This window comes from Neovison vison, unplaced genomic scaffold (genome assembly GCF_020171115.1).
Source record: "Neovison vison isolate M4711 unplaced genomic scaffold, ASM_NN_V1 Scaffold_030, whole genome shotgun sequence".
Taxonomy (NCBI): Eukaryota; Metazoa; Chordata; class Mammalia; order Carnivora; family Mustelidae; genus Neogale; species Neogale vison.
This window is the reverse complement of record NW_025334834.1, coordinates 1-5,400: the sequence shown is the minus strand read 5'-3', so window position 1 is coordinate 5,400 and position 5,400 is coordinate 1. Positions and strand designations below refer to the sequence as shown.

The window sequence follows — 5,400 nt, the reverse complement described above, 5'->3', positions numbered from 1 at the left end:
CAAATGGTCCACAGACACATGAAAAAAATGCTCAACATCTCTTGGCATCAGGGAAGTACAAATCAAATGAGATGCCATATCACACCAGTCAGAATGGCTAAAGTTAATAACTCAGGTTAGCAAGGTTGTGGAGAAAGGGAAACCCTCTTACACTGTTGGTAGGAATGCAAACTAGTGCACCCATTCTGGAAAACAGTATGGAGATTCCTTAAAAAGTTGAAAACAGATCTACCCTAGAACCAGCAATTGCACTACTAAGTATTTATCTAAAGGACACAAACATAGTGATTCAAAGGGGCACTTGTACCCCAATGTTTATAGCAGCAATGTCCACAATAGCCAAACTATGGAAAGATCCCAGATGTGTACTGACAAATGAATGTATAAAGAAATTATACACACACACACACACATACACACACACACACACACACAATGGAATACTACTCAGACATCAAAAGGAACAAAATCTTGTCATTTGCAACAACGTGGATGAAACTAGAGGGTATTGTGTTAAGCCATATAAGTTAGTCAGAAAAAGACAATTATCATATGAATTCACTCATGTGGAATTTAAAAAACAGAACAGACTAATACAGGGAAAGGGAAGGAAAAATAAAATAAGATGAAAACAGAGAGGGAGGCAATCATGAGAGACTCTTAACTGTAGGAAACAAACTGAGGAGGAGAGCTGGAGGAGAGGGAGTGGGAGGAGGGGGTAATTGGGTGATGGGAATTAAGGATGTAATGGGCACTGGGTATTATATGCAACTGATGGATCACTAAATTCTACCCTTGAAACTGATAATACAGTATGTTGGCTAACTTGAACTTAAATAAAGAATTTTAAAAAGGTTTTAAGTAAAAGAGCATCTCTTGAGAAGTACAAAAGTTTGGAAAAATAGGGCAGACAAACTCAAAGTCAAGAAGAGCTAAGGAAACATGATTAAATGGCATGTGGTATCCTAGGTGGGATCCTGGGACATAAAAAGGTCATTGGACAGAAAGTAAGAAATCTGAATAAAGTAAACTTTAGAGAAGGAAGGGAGGGAGGAAGGAAGGGAAGGAGGGAGGGAGGCAGGGAGGGAGGGAATGCAAAATTATAGACCCCACTCCAGACTTCCTAAATCCGAACCTGAGATTTAAATTTCCCCAGGTGATATGAATGCACATCAAAGTTTGAAAAGCACTAAGACTTCCTGAGGAAAAAGACTTGAGAGCCAGTGATGAATATGAGGGAACAGGTAAGGAGAAGCTTCAGGGATCCCAGGAGCAGAGGCAGCTGGGGAGAAAGAGGCTTGAAGGTTTCTCTTGCAGCACCCGGGACTGAACCAGCGAAAGAGCAGGCTGGATGGCTCTGGCAGGGAACACAGGGATAAGGAGTAGCACAGGTGGGCCTGTGGATCTTCAGAAAAAAAGACTGCTACCGCCTCTTTGTTTTCTTGACTGTTTCCTTTGCTGTGCAGAAGCTTTTGATTTTGATGAAGTCCCAAAAGTTCATTTTCACTTTTGTTTCCTTTGCCTTTGGAGACATATCTTGAAAGAAGTTGCTGTGGCTGATATCCAAGAGATTACTGCCTATGTTCTCCTCTAGGATTCTGATGGATTCCTGTTTCATGTTGAGGTCTTTTATCCATTTTGAGTTTATCTTTGTGTATGGTGTAAGGGAATGGTCCAGTTTCATTCTTCTACATATAGCTGCCCAGTTTTCCCAGCACCATTTATTGAAGAGACTGTCTTTTTTCCACTGTATATTTTTTCCCGTTTTGTCAAAGATTATTTGACCATAGAGTTGAGGGTCCATATCTGGGCTCTCTACTCTGTTCCACTGGTCTATGTCTCTCTTTTTATGCCAGTACCATGCTGTCTTGGTATCACAGCTTTGTAGTAAAGCTTGAAATCAGGTAACATGATGCCCCCCATTTTATTTTTGTTTTTCAACATTTCCTTAGTGATTTGGGGTCTCTTCTGATTCCATACAAATTTTTGGATTATTTGCTCCAGCTCTTTGAAGAATACCAGTGGAATTTTGATCTGAATAGCATTAAAAGTATAGATTGCTCTAGGCAGTATAGACATTTTAACAGTGTTTATTCTTCCGATCCAAGAGCATGGAATGGTCTTCCATCTTTTTGTGTCTTCTTCAATTTCTTTCATGAAATGGGAGAAGATATTTGCAGATGACAGTACAGACAAAATGTTGATATCCAGGGTCTATAAAGAACTCCTCAAACTCACACACAAAACAGACAATCATATCAAAAAATGGGCAGAAGATATGAACAGACACTTCTCCAGTGAAGACATACAAATGGCTATCGGACACATGAAAAAATGTTCATCATCACTAGTCATCAGGGAGATTCAAATTAAAACCACATTGAGATATCACCTTACACCAGTTAGAATGGCCAAAATTAGCAAGACCGGAAACAACATGTGTAGGAGGGGATGTGGAGAAAAGGGAACCCTCTTCCACTGTTGGTGGGAATGCAAGTTGGTGCAGCCTCTTTGGAGAACAGTGTGGAGATTCCTCAAGAAATTAAAAATAGAACTTCCCTATGACCCTGCCATTGTACTACTGGGTATTTACCCCAAAGGTACAGATGTAGTGAAAAGAAGGGCCATCTGTACCCCAATGTTTATAGCAGCAATGGCCACGGTCGCCAAACCAAGGTGCCCTTCAACGGACGAATGGATAAGGAAGATGTGGTCCATATACACTATGGAGTATTATGCCTCCATCAGAAAAGACAAATACCCAACTTTTGTAGCAACATGGACGGGACTGGAAGAGATTATGCTGAGTGAAATAAGTCAAACTTATCATATGTCAATATGATAAGTTTGAGAGTCAATTATCATATGGTTTCACTTATTTGTGGAGCATAACAAATAGCATGGAGGACATGGGGAGATAGAGAGGAGAAGGGAGTTGGGGGAAATTGGAAGGGGAGGTGAACCATGAGAGACTATGGACTCTGAAAAACAATCTGAGGGTTTTGAAGGGGTGGGGCGAGGGGGGGGGAGATCGGGGTACTAGGTGGTGGGTATTATAGAGGGCACGGATTGCATGGAGCACTGGGTGTGGTACAAAAACAATGAATACTGTTATGCTGAAAATAAATTAAAAAAAAAAAAAAAAAGACTGCTACCGCTGTCATTCGCCACCAGCTCCGTCATCAGCTCACTCGCCCTCATGAATCCCAATCCCATTCCAGGACTTCTCCAGACTTTTAGTCTCAATAACCTGGCCGGTCAGACCCCGCCTAGCTCGGTTTGATTCGGCCAGGATCGGTTGCTAAGGCCTAGAGCTTCCCGGTTGCGGCGGGGGGGGGGGGGAGGAAGTGATGTCAAGTCCAGAAGGCGGGCCAACCAGTCCTCTCCCTCCTCCGGATTGGCTGACAGGAATTTGATTAGATTCGCAGCATGGCGGGCTCCTGCGTTAGCTGTCATTGTCCCCAGATGCCCCTCGGCCGTCCTCTCTGCCTGGAGCAAGACTCTGAGAACTGTACTTAGGAAGCACTTAGCTTCGGAAGGAGAGGTGATTCGAATGGTCCATCTGTTGCCACCAGGCTAGGAGTTTTGACTGCCCAGGTATTTTTTGACTCGATCCGGTTCTCGTAGTTGGGGCGGCTACCCGAGCCGCAGGGATTTGTGGAATTTATAGTTCTGGATTAGGTCTGGATTAGTTCGTGGGTGGACCGGAGAAGGCTCGAGCCCGACAGAGATTTTTGGAGGAAAAAAAAAAAAAAAACTGAGGACTGGGGGCCTGGGTCCCAGAAGGACGGGAGAGGAAGAAGAGGGAATCTAAATAAGAATACGGCTATTAGCATTGTTTTGGTTTTCTTTTCAGGTGCTGATCTGAAACTGATCTTTCCCATTGGGCCCAAACTGTTCACCCCCGGGTGGAAAGGACCCAGGCAGCCAAATGGAGACGCCACCAGTCAATCCAATGGGAGAGAAGGACACCTCGCGACCACCAACAACAATGGGAAAAGAAACCCCAGGAGAACCTTAATTCAACTACTCAGATTAGCCAGCAGCCCCAAGACCCTCCTACTGAAATCCTTGAGCTGAGAGTGAGCCCAAATCCAGCCAGCCAAATACTACAGAAACCTCAAGGGACTGAAAAACTGGCAGCTGGACTTCAGGGAGACTCTGCTAAGTCTTATGGATCAACCAGTGAGATACCAGAGCCCCTTCAAGCTTCCGATCTCTGGTACTGCCCCGATGGGAGCTTTGTTAAGAAGATCATAATCCGTGGCCATGGCTTGGACAAACCCAAGCTAGGCTCCTGCTGCCGGGTACTGGCTTTTGGGTTTCCTTTTGGGTCAGGCCTGCCAGAGGGCTGGACAGAGATAACTGTGGGGTTGGGTCCGTGGAGGGAGGGGACTTGGGGGGAACTCATAGAGAAATGCTTGGAGTCCATGTGTCAGGGTGAGGAGGCAGAGCTTCAGCTCTCTGAGCACTCTGAATCTCCTTTCAGGCTCACACTGGCCTCCTTCACTCAGGGCAGGGACTCCTGGGAGCTGGATGCCAGTGAGAAGGAAGCCCTGGCCAGGGAAGAACGTGCAAGGGGGCACAGAACTATTTCGAGCTGGGAACCCTGAAGGGGCTGCCAGATGCTATGGACGGGCTCTTCGGCTGCTGTTGACTTTACCTCCACCTGGCCCTCCAGAACGAACTGTTCTTCATGCCAACCTGGCCGCCTGTCAGTTGTTGTTAGGGCAGCCCCAGCTGGCAGCCCAGAGCTGTGACCGAGCACTGGAGCGGGAGCCTGACCATTTAAAGGCCTTGTACCGAAGAGGGGTTGCCCAGGCTGCCCTTGGGAACCTTGAAAAAAGCAACTGCTGACCTCAGGAAGGTGCTGGAGGTAGACCCAAAAAAACCGGGCAGCCCAGGAAGAGCTGGGAAAGGTGATCATTCAGGGGAAAAAACAAGATGCAGGTCTGGCTCAGGGTCTGCGCAAGATGTTTGGCTGATTAAAAGTTAAATTTTAAAAGAGACAGGAACCTGTGAATTGTGGTTTATGCTGTGAGATTTTGAGGAGACCCAGATGGAGGGTTTCAGCCCATGTCCCATTCCCAGCTTTTGCCTTCCTAGGGAGGTAGCAGTGGTTTCAGTGCACCTCTTTCACTTCTTCACCAATAAAAAAAAACCCATATGATCACGTGTGCTACTTTGGGGCGGGGTGGGGGCTTATCCATATCCGAAGAGAATGCAAGATCCATAAACGACTAACGTTAGGACTGACTAGGGAGATGGCAGGCCTTTAAATCCCGGGAACTACACCTATTTCACTGGCTCCCGTTCGGCGCATGCGCAAGCTCTACGGCCCGGTTGAGTGTGACAGCTCCTCTCCTGCCGCGCTCCCATTGGCCGGGCCTGTCCAGCCTA

General features: G+C 46.1%; 1 pseudogene; it reads left to right on the top strand.

Moving 5' to 3' along the window:
* Positions 1–3,925: 3,925 nt before the first annotated feature.
* LOC122897928 lies at positions 3,926–5,011 on the top strand (annotated as a pseudogene).
* The last annotated feature ends 389 nt before the right edge of the window (positions 5,012–5,400 follow it).